The sequence below is a fragment of the Cimex lectularius genome, unplaced genomic scaffold (assembly GCF_000648675.2).
Source record: "Cimex lectularius strain Harlan isolate CLEC.00 unplaced genomic scaffold, Clec_2.1 scaffold19, whole genome shotgun sequence".
NCBI lineage: Eukaryota > Metazoa > Arthropoda > Insecta > Hemiptera > Cimicidae > Cimex > Cimex lectularius.
The window spans coordinates 364,868-384,229 of NW_019392664.1; the positions used below are offsets into that span (position 1 = coordinate 364,868).

The 19,362-nt window shown below is 34.9% G+C and overlaps 1 protein-coding gene across 4 annotated transcripts in view; it reads right to left on the reverse strand.

The window, feature by feature from the left end:
• Positions 1-19,362, reverse strand: part of LOC106662191 — a 269,680-nt gene that overhangs the window by 129,884 nt on the left and 120,434 nt on the right. The window lies entirely within an intron of this gene.

Sequence of the window (19,362 nt, forward strand, 5' to 3'; positions counted from 1 at the left end):
CAAAAATGTGTTTATGTTCTGCCTCGGCAGGATTTCTAAAGTCTTTATTCTCCAGATAACACGACATGAAAACATAAATCATATATATTTGATCATAATACAATTGCACTCGGGTATAAAAGAGATTCGGCAAACCGATAAATTAGCAACGAGAAAAGTAATAATCTCAACGATATCGGGGCTACAAATTTAGACCGTAGTTCAATTTTTTCCCCTCTTTTCTCCAGTTGCAACAAGGGGAAAAGGAACTGGGGATGCATAAGTAATAGGCCGGCACGAGGGGGTGAATCGTATCAAAACGGGGTAGACGATGAGAGAACGACTTCTGTCTTTCTAAGTAAGTAACAGAGAGCCAAATAACAGATCAATTTTTTTAAATTTATTTTTAGAACAAACGAGACCTGCATAAATGGAATAACATCGTTTTAAGGGGTTTTATTTTAAATATATTAATGTTAATTCTACGCTTTTATACTGTCAGTAAAATTGTCCTAAGTTGCCAGTTGATGAATTGATCCGGCAGATTGATCATTTCTGAATCTGTTTGCTCGTACATTTACGCTGTGATTTTATTGCATTTTATGAGTCCGTGTTCAAGTATTTTCCTCATTATGTTTATATGTATATTTTTATTTTGTTTTATTGACAACACACGAATTTCATTAATTTTTAATAACACGTGTGTTTTTAATATCACATCTTACTTTGTGAAGAGATTTCCCGTCCACAAATGCGAATGAGATAGTCAAAGGAGATTACTCCATCAATCCTACTTAATTTGGTTAACTAATTAAAAACATTATATAGAATTTGCTAAAACGTTTATATTCAGAATGTAGGCAAAGATTTACAAGATGATCAAAATATTTCAAGGAAGAGGTGATTCAACGTTATATTTAAGTTTTCATTTCTATGATGAATACTAAATTTGTCTCAATTTTTAATGAATATATCTTCTTGTTTGCTTCTTTCCTATGAAAACATCCTCTACACCTTGTGAGTTTTTGTTTCGTTGAGGTTTATGAGACGATAAACCTGCAGTTTGCCATTTTATTTATTACCTTGGTCCGTCTATTCTCACTGGTCTGGTCTATCAGACGCGATTAGGCATTTTGCAAACAGCGATGAGGGGTTAAGTCGATTTCGTAGCAAAAAAAAAAAAAAATAGCGACCGACCAATTACTGCAGGTGGTGCAACGTCGAAGAGTAGCCTGGATGATAATATAAGACCGACCAAACTAAGAGGTTAGTTTTTTAGAGTTCTACAAGGTGAATAAGATTTGATCGCCTCTCAGACGTATTTGGGCATTTCACCAACTATTCACTATTCATTTCACCACTGTAAAATGTAATTGTACGGGAATGCAACTGCAGTTTGATGGTATTTCTATCCACTCTCGTTTGATCTGTCTGAAATATTTAGGCATTTCGCCAATACTTAGTACTTGATTAGGATTAATAAGCAGAGAGTGATGATAAAATACGATCTACAACCGCAAAATCAACATTGCGGGATTTTCTGTTGAGGTCCATGAGGTGATCCTGTAGTTTCGTCGTTTCAATCATGGACCTCCTAGATTCGCTGGTTTAGTCTGACAGAACGTTTTAGAATATTCGCCAACGTCAGTATTTTATTAGGGAGAATATTAATCAAGATGAGATAATAACGTGAGATTGTTTATGTGAACTATGAGATGGTGAACCTCAGATTATCATGATTCACGTTTAGTCGCTGGCTTTGTCTACCATCGACTAGCTACTGATGATGGCTAAATGTCGGAGAGGGACTAGCCAGGGTAATATACCATCGACCAGACTGTGAAACTTGTCAGTTTTTTAGAGTTCTACAAGCTTTGATTGCCTGTCAGACGCGTTTAATAAATGCCCAACCAAACTGTATAAATCAACAATTTGATATTTTTATGTGGTCTATGGACGTGTAGTTTGACCTTCTCAGATCATCATGGTCTGATCATCATTCCTGGTTGGTTTCGACATTTCGCTATTTTCATTGTTGTATTTGGTTTATTTGGTAGCCTCTAAAGATTATGAAATGCTAATGCGTCTGACATACCGGAACCGCTACGATACGACGTAACTGTAGCTCATTTCACTTTATGAAGTTACAGTGAAAATAAAAGTTGACTGTGTTTTGAAATACAAACGTTGGGTGCTGAATTGATCTAGCTGTTGACTGCACACAACCGGAGCCCAACCTCGGTGGCTGGACAGATAAGGTCTGCCCCCAGACTGCTAACACGGTGATTCTCGAGTCTGCCGGCAGTTTATTGTAAATAGCAAAAGCTGGAATTGCCCGTGGACGACGAGAAGCGAATAGGCTCAACTCGGCACATGTTTGTATGTATGTACTTGTGCGGATTTGAGCCTGTATAAATCCAAATCCAAATGTTGTTTGTTGTGTTCCTTTATTGTTGCATATACAGTTTCGGTTTTAATGAACATTTTATGCTATTCGGTAAAGGGCAATGCTGAAAGACATTTGAAAATGAATTTTTGACATCATCGTTTTCAAAATATTACGCAACATTTGTTTAATTAAAAATCACGCCATGTGGTCTGAGAATGAATCGTCTATCGATCAAAAATGACCCCCTGACGTTACACGATCTACAGAAACGCTGCTGAAGCAAGAGGAAAAGCGAGGACACACGGGCCAAAGACGGCTTTCTTCCGGTCTCCGCATTCAAAGAAGCCGAAGAAAGTCACAAATTCCACCGCGGGACGTGAAAGTAAATATCGGTCGTGAGGCGGTTTTATTTGTAAGGCGCACAAGGACGCGAGATAATCAAGACGGGGTGGCTGGGTCTATGACCTTTCGTCTCGATGTGCGAGCCAGAGCTCAATCGTTTCACCTTTGAACGAACATCGACGACAAGCCCTCGGAAAAACATTCAATCCCTTTTCTCCTAGATGTTATTCTTTTAAGAAGATGAATACGAGGATGAAACATCGATGGCCGGCGGCAAGTTAATTAACTTCGTTCTTCCTAGGGACGACCTCAAAAAGAAAGGTTTTTCATTATTCCGAATAAGATTGTTTGTTTTCATACCTCCAACGTTTCATTTTATCGCATATTTTATGCTTAATATTATCAACTTCAGGCAGACGGAATTTCTTTCTTGACATATGGGAACAATATAAATGGCGTATATTCGTGAACGGTTTTGACGTAACGCGAATTTTTAATTCATCCTTATTGTTGGCAAGATGGAACGAAATAAAATCTATTTTCGCCTCTTGATGCTGTTTTATTTTCGGAAAGGGAAAATGGTAGTCAAGCGAAAAATGTGCGCGGTACGTTCCGAAGAGGCTGTTGGTGAGCCAGAAGCGGCTTGCCAAGTTTAGAGGGATCTATGTATGACAAACTACGTTCAAGAAGACAGACTATAAACTAAACCGATCGAAGTATGACAGAGTCCCTTTACACTTGGCTAACTAAGCAACAGAAATTAAAGAGGCTGAATAGTTGCATCCTCAAAAGTAAGTTTTACTACATATATTGGCTTAGAACAAATGGACCTTTTTCGGAACCAACTAGGTTAACGGCCACTTTCATGAGATACCAGTGAGAGACTGCCATCAAGAAAGAGAAAAAGCCCGAATTTAACTACTTACGACCACTAATCATTTTTGTGTCCTACAATAGAAAATTTTTTGACGAAAAAGACTTTTGGCCCGATGGAAGAATTTATATTGAATAAATGTTTCAATCAAAAGTTTCTATAAACAAGCCTGAAACTTGGCCGACCGTGCGAAAAACAATACGACGGATTAATTTATAAGCAATCTAAAAATAACGACATAAGGATTTAACAAAGCCTTCTAAATTTTTTTCCGAAAGTACTATAAATTATTTGAGATTTTTTAAAATTATGTTTTAAAATTTTACAAAATTTTAAATTTTACAAATACTTGTAGGATGTGAAAAAATGAATTCATACAATGCTAGAAATTTTAGATTAAAAAATAACTAAATAAACAAATAAAATGAATTTATACAATGCTTAGCTAAAATTTTGTAGCGTTGTATAAGCTCATTTTGTAATCTAAAAATTTCTAGCATTGCATAAATTCATTTTATTTATTTAGTTATTTTTAATCTAAAATTTGTAGCATTGTATAAATTCATTTTTTTCACAACCTACATGTATTTGTAAAATTTAGACAATGTTTATAACTCCCAGGCCCTGAAGATGATCTCAATAAAGATCGAAACGTTGAAACGATAAAGAAAATTTTTTGCTAAAACCTACGTCACACCAGACCGCATCTCACGATCTCGGAATAATCATTGAGTAACGGTCACTAAACACCACACATATATCAATTAGGTTTGAAGTTAACAACACTCAAGAACAAAAATTATTATTGAAATCGTAGGCTATGAAACTGCAGTCGCTGAGAGCAAAGCTGTTAGCAGAATTCTTTCAAAAGAATGTAATTTAATTTAGAAATCTTTCAATTTGCTATCTTAGTCGATGTGACTCAAACTATTCGTAGGATTCTCATAAAAGTACTAACTTTCTACAGAGATCGTCGAGTTTTAAATCATCTCCGATCCCCAGATTCTCTCTCATTTCAGGCTGAAATTTATTTCATTCTTTTGCTTTATTATATTCTCCTTCGAATTTTTAAAGGAAATTTCTTTGTACACTACAGAAAGGTTATAACTCAAAGAATGGGGTAAGGGTGCGATGTTCTCATAGTTCTTATTCACCCAAGGGATCAGACAAATTTAACGAGTTGGACAATTCTGTTAGACCTGGCCTGCCTCTACAATTGGTAATTACCGCCAATTTTGCATTTGAGCAATTTTTTTTTTTTACAAATTAACCCACAGCTGCACCCGAAAGACGTTTCCCCCTATTTATAACTCTACGATTGAACTGTAATTTTATTCGTAGTGTCGAATATTTCGTCTTTCATGTTTTTTTTTGTTTTTTTGCGTCTGGTGGTACTAGAAACGGTAGAATATGCTTTAGCATGAGATTAAAGAGCACGTTTTGCTCATTACGCGAACTGATGAATATTCATCAACATTTCTGTAATTAATTCCCGAATTTGTCTTCCTTTCCGCTACTGTTCTGACTGCTCCAGAAACCATTGGAATTAAGAAAACGTTTATACAATAAACCATTTTACGAAAATCCCAGTACAATCTACAATACAATATCTCAAATTGTACCTATTTTAACAGATTTCACAATGTACGCAATAATATAGCCATTTAGCCATATTATTGAAAATTATTACTTAGCAATTAAAATATTCGTACCCTACCATTTTAAATGCTTTAAAACTGAGCGAACTTTAATCTCTAATTTATTAATTTTTTTTTACCTAAAACAACAATGAAAAATTTAGTTTATAACATTACACACGCACAGAAAAATACTGAAACTTTTTTCAAAACAGTAACATCTATCAATATTATTATTCCTGGATGTAAGATGATTTCCTGGTGGGTTGACTTTCCCATGGGAATAAGTCCTTCCCAACCCACCCGGAAGCACGGAAGAATTAGAAAAAAGGGCTACGTTCCAGCTTTGAAATAGGGAGCTTATAAGCTTGGTTTTATTGTGAGATACTCGCGACACTTTTTTTATGGCTTGGTTTTACTATACTGTATGGCGTACCCTCTGGAAAGTCATACGATTGTTACAAACAAGTAGCATAAATGTTGAATTTCTTTTTTTTCTTGTCCACAAGGGACAATTAGATCTGGAAACATCGTTTATAACCTTGATGGAAGGTTACTTATAAGAAATGTAGGCTTGGAATATCCATTTTCCGGTTATTACATTATAATTATTAATTGTTTTGAAAGAGCATCAAAGTTAGGGAAATAAGTCGGTGTCCCTGTCTTTTAACCTTCGGCTGCCTCTTCAATGTTTGCCTTTTCAATCGTTGACCTTGTTCTGCCTATTCAAACACACCTTGCATTTTAGGCCCTATTCTTCTTGTTCAAATACGCAAGAGTTTCTGTCTTTAACTTTTTCAAACACTGTAACTTCACCTTCTTCTATTTATATATACGCCCGCGATTGCTCCTTCGACCATCTTCTACTTCTTTATATATGCCTTGGCTCTTTGAACATAGCATAATTTCTCAAATACCTCGGTGTTTCTCTCTTTAGATTGTTCTTATTATTCAAATTTGCACTATCTCTTTAAACACGTTTTACCCCAGTTCGAATCGGCTTGTTTTATTTACATTTGTCCTCTTCACATATTCTAAGGTTTTCCTGTTTCTTTACCAGGCTAGTGTTCTTTTGTTTTACCATTTGTTTCTTCCAATAGGTCCTATGGTCTAATGTCTCTTAATTTAAATTTCTTCTACCTCTTTAAATATGATATAGTTTCTTTTGCCCTTCAAACACGCTAGTATTATTCTTTTTTACCTTGTCTTTTTTTAATAAGACAGTAAATCACTATTTTTGTCTCTCTTTATCTAGTTTCTTTTCATTGTGCCTCCACAAAATACTTCTTGGTCTAGTTCTTCTGTTTTACCTTTTTTTTCTTCAAATATGCATTGTCTCATTAAAATTGTGTTTCGTCTTGAACTATAACTTGTTTCTAATAAATAAATAATACTTGAGTGTTCTTCTCTGCACCTTTTGTTTCTTCAAATACGACAACTCTCTTTAAATTTTTTCATCCTGATCAAATACTTGCTTATTTACCTTCTGCGCCTTTAAATACACTATTATTATTCTATGCAGCTTCTGCTTCTTGAAATGTGCTGCACTTATTCTGTTTTGCCTTTTGTTTTTATAATAGGCATAATAGGCATTGTTTCTTTAAACTTATTCTACCTCTCGAAATAGGAATTCTTTCTTTTACATCCCCCTAGTACAAATACTTCCTGTTTTTCTCAACTTCTGCTGCTTCTATAAATATATGTTAAACATTTTTTACCCTTTAGATAAATCGATTCTTTACATTCTGCCTCTCCAATTACTCACAGCTTTTCTGTTTAACTTCGTTAGTCTCATAAATACGCTATGTTCTGTTTTATTTTTATTTTTGCTTTAAATACTCCAACTAACTTCCGTAAGGTCTTTTACATTTTCAAAAATGATTTCTTTCATCTTCTCATCATTAAATGAGCCTCTTTTTCTCTATTTTCCCTTCTGTCTTTTTAGATTCGCCAGAGTTCCTGTCTATACTTTTTCTTTGCTCCTCTTTTGTTATTTTCAGACTTAACGAGACTTAAAAAAGGTTTTATGCAAAGGATAATTATTATTTACTGACGGAAAATACGAGTTAAAAAACGATTTACACGCTTAGAATAAACCCGTTGTGAACTACGAATCATTAGGAAATCATGGAATCTGTTTAACGTCTAGTAAAACGCAACCCAAATTAAAATGTTAAAACAACAACAAAACAAACTGTTAAACGGCAATAAGTAAACCAAGTAGAAGAACTTGGAAAATCGAAAATAAGTTACAACTTCGTTTCTGGCTAAAATGCGATAAAAGACGGTGTAAGCGTAGATTCATCGATGATTGTACACACATCATCAAACACAATAATACAATTTATCGAGCTTGTGGCAGGGCATGGCTCACTTTTGTCCGTTTGACCATTTATTCGTGTCAACAATACATCGTCAAAATAAATCTGGTTTACGAAACTCATTGTCAGATTAAGAGAAACAAATCTGTACATACGTTTAGTTACTTCAGCTTTTCATATTACATACTTTTTACTGAGAGGTGTGACCAATTAAGTGGTAAACTCCGTTTTTTGACAAGTTTTCAACCTTGACTTTAGGTTTTGAGAGGATGTTATTAAGTTAAGACGTACCTCCTATAACATTGAATGACTTAATTGTAATGATTAAGTATGTAGGGCAATGCGGCAGAGAAATTAAAACAAAGAGTTAAAGAATACTTGCCTAAATCGACCAATTTTCTCAATTTAGGGACCACCGAAACAAAATTTCAGTTTCAATTCGAATATAAACCGTTACACAGTTTCAAAAAAGGAAGAGAACTAGATTGCTTTGAGAAATTTGAATTAAAAAATGTAAAATTAACTTGGAGATAATTGCATAAATAATAGAATACATTGGCGGGTTCACTCTTCGTGTCGAGAGACGTGTTTGTAACTCCTTCAACTTGATGATGAGCGTTTAATGCTTGAAATCCGGATCGTTGTAAACAAATCTCTGAGTCGCATACAAATCCGTCGTTTACAAAAGTGAATCTACATTCCCTCCCCACCATCATCATTTCTACAAACCAAGAAGTGTTCCCGATTTAGTAGGATCTGATATTGCACACGAAAAAAGTTCATTGATCTCAGTTTGTACAATTAATGTCAGCCCGTTGAAAAAGTTTTCTCTCTAAAAAATTATTCTTTATTGTGTATTATTTAATTAACGAGAATTTTTTCCAATTTGCGTCTAGGTCTAATGCAACAAGGTGGATAACATCTTCTCAACCGTCACTAATTACACCCTATAAAAATCCTAATGTACTCCCAAAAACCACTATCACATCCGGCAAATACTCCGAAGAGTGAAAATAATTAAATTGAATATAAAAACTCAACATTGGACTATCAAAGTATATTTTTGAAGAAAACAAATGAGATGGGACGTCTGCGGCACCATTTGGCGTAAGTTATTCAACACTTTCAATAGATCAATCTTGCATTACGTAGTTCAAATTATGTCGAAATGGCAATTATGTTTTAACCCTTGTTCACCTCTCACAACAGAAATAATTTTAAAAAACTACAATAATACTCATATTACACGCCAAAAATTATGAAAAAGCGCTTGTGGGAATCAACTATTTCTTTATGAACTACACAGATTATTAAAAGTACAATGTTTACTTGGGAAAACCATGCTTAATTGCTAAAAAAAAGTTCGTTTTTTAATGTTCATGACCAAATTTTTAGTCTTCCAAAAAGAAGTTTTCCCAGCGTTAAATGAATTTTATCCGGCCTTGAATAGCCCGTCTATTCCAGGGTTGCGCTAATAGTCGTGATGTAACGAATTATAAACCGCGTCGCCTCCGAGCCGTTTTATTTATGGAAAGAAAACTTATTTAAATATAATACCGAGGTCGAGATCGTGTCATTGGCCGAGAAAACGTTGTTGCTGCCAATGAGCGAAGTCAATTACGAACTTTCTAAGACGGTGATGATTTAAACACGTTCATAGGCAAGGGCAAGGTCCTTCAATACATACATGTACATAGTCGTCATGATATACGCTTAGGTTTAATATAATATGTAGAAAAGATCAGAAACAAATAAGGCTTATTTATTTTACCTTCTGCACCATCGAATACTGTAGCGTTTTTTTTCTGCATCATTAAATATACTCATTTCTTTAAATACAGTGTCCATCTGGTTGACCTTCCTTCAAATATGCATTATCTTTTTAAATGTATTTTTCCCTCCAAATAAGGCTTGTTTCTTTTATATACTGACTCTCAAAATTCTCCAGTGTTCTTTTCCGCGAATTCTGTTTTTTCATAAATGTGTTCATTTGTTATACTTCTTGTTTCTTCTAATACGGCATGTTTCTGTTAACTTCTGCCCCGTTAAATACTATAATGTTCTTTTCAAAAACCTCTGTTTCTTCAAATACCCAAGTGCCTTTCTATTTTACCTTTCGTTTCATCAAACGCCGGAGTACTTTTTTACACTTTTTAATCCTACCTCTTCAAAATCGCTAGAGACTCCTACCTTTTCATATACGCCAGTGACTCTCTCTTTATACTCTTTACCCCTTCAAATACGACAGTGTCCTCTGTCTATGTACTCCTACCTCTTCAAATACGTCGGTTTCTCTCGCTTTTCAGTCCTACCTCTCCCAATACAACAGTGTTTTTCTCTATGTACTCCTACCTCTTCAAATACGCCGGTTTCTCTCGCTTTTCAGTCCTACCTCTCCCAATAGAACAGTGTTTTTCTCTATGTACTCCTACCTCTTCAAGTACGCCAGTGTCTCTCACTTTATGCTCTTACCTCCTCAATAGTCTCTCTCTCTCCCCCTCTTCTTCTCCTTCTTTTTGTACAAACACGCCAGAGTCTCTTCTTCGTGGTATACGCATAACTTGAATATGATTTCCAAAAAAGTCTGAAATTTGTATTTTTAAAATTCCTTGTGATATTTCTATATGGAGCTTGCAGTATGCCGAACCTTAGGCCGTTTTCTATCATTTTGGTATATCGAACAGGTTTCGGCTTTTCACAATCTTCAGTGATGTCCGTGTTATTTTTCCTACCAGAAAATTCTCGATGATCGTAAAAGACCGAACTTCAGGTCCATAGTCCTATCCATGTGTCATCAACAAAGCCAACCACCAGACTAGTAGTTAAATAATTTATCATTACAAAGATAAAGGCAGGCTAAGAAATATAGTTAATGAATAATTCGCATTACACAATTAAACCGGTGTAGATTTTATTGACGATGTGGAAAAAGTTGATGATGCCCCAATGCCAAAGCGAGCATTGATGGACCCAGATACGATAATGTTCGAGACCGTAAGCGAGTTCAACGACCACCCAGCTTTCACAACACCGATTCGTTTTAACCGCGATCTTATCGGAACCATCATAAAATTCATATAGCTGTGTAAATTAAGTTCAAGTAAAAAAATATCAAAGCATTAAGTAGATGAGTTAAACAGAATGTTATATCTTTCGTAGGTCAACATACTTTCTTTTGTAATTTTAGGATAAAAAAATCTTGATCCGTATCTTATAGTAATTTTTAAAGGTGGTTTATGGAGGGTTTTGGATTGTCTTGAATTTCAGAAGAACGGTGCTTCAAACTTACCTAGACTACAACTACAAGGTAAATTTTAATTCTGTCACAAGATTAAGTCAGCCGTCTGTCATCATAACAGGATCATGTATTATTCCAAAACGTTACTTTTGTATATACAAGTGCCGCGAAATTACATCGGAAATAAAAGAAGGGTTAAGAATGTTTAATATGCAAAATAGATGCATATCCTTAATTAACAATTGTCATTTTTCTACCCCCTCCTTTCTTTAGCACACTGGTCTCGACGCACTCTTCATCCGGCTCCTGGGGCGTATTGTCCAGTTCATGCTATAACGATTCTATAGATACGACTTTTTTCTCTTTGCTTACCCAACCTAACCTGGTTACACCGATGCGTTTTCCTGATGACGGCTTTTATGATTCAGACTATTTTTAATCACTATTATTTCTAATATAGAAACATCTTTTCTCTTAGGACTTTGTGACATCTTTCCTTTTATTGTGAAGAAAAAGATTTATTGTTCGTCAACTTTCTTTGTTTTATACGACGAGTAAATAAACAAAGGCCAAGCTTTTTAATTGTTTAAACATGCCTTGCATATGCGATCTTCATAACGCGGTTTTATGACTGATAGCTGTTATGATTAACGGTTTTTCCAGCTCGATTCTTCTTTTGTCTCGGAGTTTTCTAAGATTATTGATCGTTCACCTCTGATGAGAGATAATAAGACTTTCGTTTATGTATTTATCTTCTGCAGAAGGTTCAGGTCATGACGGTGCATTTTTATTTCGATTCCTGTGCATGAGTGTGGAACTCCTTCCTGCCCATGCGGATTTCACTAGTTTCTGGTTCACAGTCCAAACCAAGATGTACTTCGTAATATTTGAATCGGTTCGAGAACGCGCTTTTTTTTGTCGGTTTTACAATATTGTCGAAAACGAACAAAACCGTTTTTTTACTAAAATCATAAAATCGACATTTATAAACGTTCAAACGATTGTAATGCCCTTACGTGAAGAAGGCAATAATTAGGCACAATAATTATTTTTTATTATTAATAGATGTTTTCCAAAATTGACAGACAACCTTTCAGGATCAATGTAGGTTTTTGATTCGATAGTGACCGAGGAATCATCAAATCTTTGTAATAAGCTTTGCCTTTGTTTATTTACTCGTCGTATAAATAAACAATGTTACAAAACAAGGTGACGAACAATAAATTTTTCTTCATAACAAAACGGACCTAAGTGAAAAGATGGTTTTTCTATATTAGAAAATATCGTGACTGAAGTTAATCTGCAAACGTACAAATCCTCACCCTCGTGAACACATCTTCTCGGCTATGTTCGAGGTGAAACTAGTAAAGTTTGTCGAAACCCTTCTAATGGACGAGAAAAGCACCTGGCTCCCGACAAAACATTCTTTAAAATTTGAAGCCTTGTTATTGTTCCCTTATGTGAAATTTATACAGCTGTTATCTTGGATAAATTCAAAACGTACGACAAACATTACAAATACAATACGACAATTGGATATGTGTATTCTTTGGGTTACGTCATATTAAATAGCTTCGGAGGGAATTGATTTATTGATGTTGTCACAAATTATTTTCAATTAGATACATTTTCTGTATTTTTCGATCGTTACAAGAACGTTCAGCTGCTTATTTAAAACCGATCATTATTTTATTGCCTTCCTTTTTAATTTCTATTGTTACAGGGGTGTCGCCTAGATACAATGTCCAACGAGTTATTATTGTATTTTTCTGTTTTCCATCAAAACTTTTTTTATATACTACGATATTTTTACTCTTTAGTATGCATATTTTTATGTAAAAGTCAAGTCAAGTAATTCCTATAATTAAAGGAGGGCTTAATGTACCTCGATGGGTGTCGCTGACTAAGGGTCCAACTACTTCACAATAAAATACTTTTTTTATTATGATCGATTAAAAAGCCAATGAGCTATGGCGAGATTCGAACCCCATGTCCATTAGTTTGGCTTAACGAGTCGGACGCCCTAACCACTCGGTCACCGCGATCCCCAGTACCCATATTTTTATGTATGTTTAATAGTTTTTCGTTATAAACTTCGTTCTGATGGGCTTCTCTTTTTATCCTAAATAGACTATAAGCATAAATTTATGTCCTTTAAATGGTGAGAGTTCTAGATTAAAAAGGCAACTGACCAAAAGATATGGATAACTTAAACACCTATTTGGACCGAAATCGACACATAACATCTAACGTAAACTAAACAATTAGAAAACTTTCATTATACCGATTTGGATTTATTATGGACCGTAGTCGAGCTGTAGGGCTCGGCCAACTCCAACGAATCCAATCTTTTCAAATCAACGTCCTCCGGCACATCCTCATCCCTTTACTAAATCAACCTAGCATTTCAGAAAGACAAATATCCATGTGGTGGATCTGATCCGAACACGTTTCCAAGATTTCCACACTAAGCCCACTAGTCCGCTCACCATTATGATGACCTACTATCTAGACTCGATCCTAGTCCAAACAAAATAAATAAGTTCCGGCACTGGCTGGCATCTACTCAACAACCTGATTGTCTGGCAGATCTGTCGAATTTTTATATGTGTAAATGTACTAATTACTCAATGTATATTTTTCTACAGATGTATAAGCCAATACACATTGAAGGAAAAAAATCTCTGGCCCGCCATAGTGTTTACTTTTCGTTAATTTACGAACACGCACTTTAATGAACCGCAAATTTATTACTGGTATCTGTTTATTTAGTTTTCTAACTAAATTCTTCTCCTTTCTTTTCAAATCTTAATGACATACTATAAATTGAAAACCTAAGTTATTATTTATTTTGTCTGTACCTTCCTTCTATTTGGCCGATCTTAATTTAATTGTGCTTTATTAACGTATATGTCATTTATTATGTTAATAAAAAATTTATGTAGGCTTTTTATGATGTTTATTTAAATTTAAAAAAGATTCTTAGAAGCGTTTTTAGAAAAGATTTATTCCAATTTTTTCAGTACATATTTATTCTTTACAGTGAGTTTACCTAAAAGGAAACAAAAAATTTATAAACTGAGCTGGATGCTTTCCAAACAACAAGTTTCTTATCTTTTGAAAAATGGGCTTAATTAAAAACTTGATTTAAGTCCAATCTGAACAGATTTTTTGCTCTCAGCCGCTTGTAATGGACCCGGATATTGAGTTATCAAATTTGTTAATAATCAAATATATTTTGTATTTTATTATAGGATTTATAAGTAAATCCCGGCATTATCGTTCGTTTGTTTAATTTCCCCCCTTATTTTCTTTTAAACTACTCTCCCGTTCTAATAGGAATGTTAAGCCGTTTTATGTGTATAAAATATCGGAGAGGAAAACAGTAAAATGAACAAAAATATCCGAAAATAACGAACCAAAAATCGTTTATAATTAACTGAATGATAACGAAAACATACAGATATTCGGTTTAGCTATCTTTTAAATTTAACAGAGATTAGAAAAAGATATGGATTCAAAGCCTTGTGCGGACCGAAAAAACTTGTAACGTTCTACTATTTTTCATTTATAAAATTATTCCTGTGGTTTGTCATTTCAACGACAACATGAAAATCTAACGGTAAAATTCTTCAGATATCAATGAAATTAAAATGAATCACTTGTTTCTGAAGAGAAGGGTGAGGTTGGGCGAATCCTGAATGCATTATAACGGTACATTGTTTATTAATACTGCAGAAATGATAACGGATGTTTATTTAAAACATTAAATACTACTTAACTTCAAAAAAAGTATATTTCCGAATTTTACATTAGATTTGAAAGAGACTTGCAAGAGAATGAGAATCTTACATATGAAAACCTGGTTAAAATTCTTAGAGTTTACCCTTTTGTTTATAAAATTTACATCCCTACTTACATTCACTAATCCTCTATTCAACAACTTATCTTTGCATTATAATTGCCCGGTTAGAAGGTGAAGTCGTGATTTGCTGCTATTAGACTAAACAAAGGCACCAGGTGAAGAAATTTATTCAGCCGAAGGTGATTGGTCATCGTTTTTATGACGTTGCTGAATCCTGTGAAGGTTCGAGATTTGGCCATACCGAATTTATTCGAGAGCGAAAGCCGATTTGAATACTACTACGCGGATCATCGGATTGAAGTTTCAAAAAACATCGTTGACTTATGAGAAGAAGACTAGGATGTCCGGCAGAACAAGCATTATTTGTCACTAGCCAAAAAACGAGTTCACGACTGTTGCAAACGAAATAACTAAATTTAATTGTGCAATTTTAGATAAGAAACAATACCTAGTAGTGAGAAGTACAGGATTCTTCCTAATTTATGCAATGGATGATGATCTTACATGATTTTCCAAAGGTGTTTGGCACTTTATGCTTATTCCAGGCAGGATTACTAACTTATTTTCACAACAGTTTCATTTATGTATAACTAGAGTACTAAAGTTAGGTTTTAGTGTTAGTTTTAAAAGCTAAATGTTGGTTGTTATCAATCAGAATCAATAGCATAATCATCCAACCCAAAATTTTCAAATTCTCTTTACACTTCGAATAGTGATGGTGTGATTTTTGATTATTGCGCTTTGCATTCGGATATATTTTCCGCTTTACGGATCGATCATTGTAATTACCTATTTACGGATCGATCATTGTAATTACCTAAACCCTATCCGTAACCCTAATCCTACCTAACTTAACCATAACTATCCTAACCCATCCAATGAGCACTCCTCCTGATATCAATGACACGACAATGGTCTAGGAAAATAAACGAGATCAATAAGATCTTTTCTCCACTGCGAGGTGTCTAGGTGAGGATAGGTCTAACACCAACTATGATTGTGATTATCCCGTGGAAAGATCGCTTTATCCTGCAAAACTAAGCACTTCCCTCGGTGCCTTCGTATGACTTCTCTTGGCGTGAGAATTTCCTTACCAATGTTGCTATACCGTATAAGGTCTTGTGCTTCACATTCACAAGAGATATTTGCCAATGTATTTGGCCTTTGTTGTCAGAGTTTCTGTTTCTGTTTTGCCCATTTATTTTTTAGGTGGTACTTAAAAAGGTCTGTAATAATTCTCAAATCTTGCCTACTGAGCATTACTCATATCTCACAGTGCTTGAGCGTTTTCTTTTTCTGAGGCCATTTTTTAGGGGAAAAGAGTCGTTTGCCAAAACCCATCTACTGATAGGTAACCATGATGTGTTTTCCTAAGGTCATTAGGAATTTGGGGCATTCCCAGATTAGTTTAGAGCTAAAACGACCAATGCGGCAATTGCTACTTTTTATCTTAATTTGTTTTCAATTTGCAATTTTAAAGAAAGGGTCCTGTCCTAGGGTGTAGGGACTACTCATATTTTAGCATCGCACTTTGTATAAATTCTCGATTGCATTGCAGGCCAACATAAACCCATGTAATTCGCGAAAATAGAAAGCATCAGCGTGTTTCCTCGACCTGCTTATAACCCTAACGTCGCGATAATAGTCACGTCAATAGTCTATGTCCTTCATCCAATGACAACAATGTTTTGAACTATAGCACGTCGAATAGTATAACAGTAACACTTCCTTTTATGTAACCTTTTTTAAATTCTAATTGAATTCAAATTGGACAATAAAAGCATAATATTTTGGATTGATAAATTCGCGTTGAGGATATACATTTTATCGTAATTCGCAAGGATTTCTGTAACAGCATATTATTTAACGAATGCCCTTCATTTTTTGCTTTTTACCAACCGAAATATTCGTGCGGAATAATTATTTGTTGTTTAAAAAAAATAAAAATAACAAGTATAAACAAATTTTCCGAACTAGGAATTTTTTTTACGGTTCATATACCTTATATTAATGTTTCCTTGTGTGAATGTGACATACAATGAACTGATAGATTTTTATTCAATAACGTGACTTGTTGCTGAAAATGTTGGTTACAAAATAGACACTCCCAACACTTCGTCGTTTTTGTTTTAGCACGCATTTCGCGGACTAGCACTGTGATGAAGGTATGATGATGAGTAAAGGAGAAGATAAACAAACGCTTTGAAGAAAACAAAAGCATTAGAAGCGAAGGGAGCCACCTACCCACCCCAAACGGCTCAGATCCCGTCAGACCGCCACGTTTCCGGGCAATGACCCAGTTCTTTCGTAAAACATCCGAAACACTGGAACAGGTGATAAGTGGGTTGGAAGACCTTTTTAGTAGTAGTCTTTTGGTTTCCTCCAGTGTAAACCCAATGAATTATAATCGAATAGCTGTTCGCAAGACGACATCGGAATGTTATTAATTACAAAGTTGTGGTCGTGGTCAGGAGTGGCCATGTTGTTTGTCAAAAACTACTAAAAGCAAAAAAATAGCTTCATTTAATAAAACAGAACATATGCATCGGCCGATTTAGTACATAATCGGTTCTGGTTTTCAGATCACAGAATAGATCATGGTCCTCAAGGACTTTGGTTCCCATGTGAGTGGGTCATGGCATTCATACACAACTACATTGCAGATCTTCCAAGCCTGTACAATATACATGCAAGTGCGACGGAATTTCAGAGTCAAGATTCAACCATTCCAAACAATCCTTGTAACTTAGACCAGCATATCAAAACGTAAAGATAATAATTTTAGTAGTTTTCCTATGAACCCTTTCTAGATAGAAGAATTTCTCTAGCAAGAAAAAGACACCAAACATTGCACTTGTACTCAAGAAAACTTCTAGCTGATACAAAATTTTTACAGCAATTAACATTGTAAAATGTTGTTTCAACTAGTGTTTGATTAAAATAAGAGTAATGATTAATGACGTGAATGATCACGTCATGATTAGGAGCGACGATACGTCTACACGGGTGTCGTGGTGGGATGAGGTGGAGGTGGTTCCAGTACCGGCCTTTTTCTTCGTGCGAGGTGGCGGTGGAAGGTGGTGATAAATCCTAACAGATCTACAAGACAGTGAGCCTTTTTTTAAATTACTTAATCAATTTTGCACATCGTTTCAGGTATTCGTCCACCTGAACATCCTTTTTCCATCCTTATAATCAACTGTCACTCGTTAACAATACAGTTATAGTTGAAGAGGGAAGAAAAAATGAACACCATATGAATTCAATGATGCTACCCGAACTCCGATTTTCCATAAGTTTGCATTACCCCCGTGCACATCTACCCGATGCTATGCCACGTTAAACTATTCTACGCTCTGCGATCCCAACTGTCCAGATTTTCAACGGGTCGCATCTAGTACAGTCGAAGACAAGAGAACCGGACACTCATATTTTTATTCAAACTACGTGTATATTGTCGTTATATTAATTACAACATGCTTATTTTAATATAAACCAAATTAGCCGAGATCAACAATTCGTAAGTTTTTATAAAAATTATTTAATTATGATGGCTAGGAAGAAAATTTATCAAAACACCGGAATACCATTTCTTGATAGAATGAAATTAACTAACAATTTATTTCATGGTTTTGCTCATAAAATTACACCATTTTCATCGAGTAGCGTCAGAACAGGACACTAATTTTTTGTAGTATATTTTCAACTATGTATATGTAATTTTGTCGAATTACAGCATTCTTATTTTAATATAACCCAAATTAAACGAGATCAAAAATTCATGAGTTTTTGGAAAAATTATTTAATTATGATGGTTAGGCAGAAAATTAATCAGAACACCGGAATAACTTTATTTAAAACAATTCAATTTCACTAACAATTTATTACATAGTTGTGCTCGTAAAATTTAACTAACAATTTATTTCATGGTTTTACTCAAAAATAATGCATTAAGAACAAATGAGGCGTTGCGATTGTGATACTGATTTGTGACACACGCTGTGGACTATACGTGGCGTGCGCTTGGCGTCGCGGTCGGATAGACGTGAACACCCTGCCAAAATGTGGCAAGGCGTCGGGTAGCATCGGGTAAGTGTGTTCCCGGCTTAACTAGGCCCGAAGGACAAACCATTTTTCTTTTTTTCCAATGTCGGTCCCTATCACCTCAAAGAAGCCGACTCCTCACAGAAAATGAATTTCTATCCCGTTTTCCCCTATTTTATTATTATTAGTTTATTAACGGTGTTTGAGTGCTGATGTCTGGAACTAGATTGAAATCTGTTTGATAGATTATACTTGTTCACAAATAAGAGAGAAGCTCGCAAAACAACACCGACTTCTCAGTCAACCCTGGTCACCAAACCTTAAATCCATTGTCAATCCCAAATTACCATTTCAAAGAAGAAGAAAAAAAGTTAATTTTTCAATATTGAGACATTCGGAGCAGAACTGTCAGGGACATTCAATCCACTGGAAGTAAGCTTATTTATTTATTTCCTCTGCATAGGTCCTTTAAAGTTGCAAAGCTCGGTCATTTGAGGAAAAAGAAATAGTAAATCTTGTCACTCTTTTTTAATTGTACAGTATTAAGTCCTATCCTGAAGAAAAAGGGAAACTTTTAAAAGGTCAAGAAAAATCATTTCAAACACTCGAGAATGGTAGAAAAAAACGTAGATATTTCAAAAAATAAAGCAGCCAGTTTCTGGAAGGTAATGAT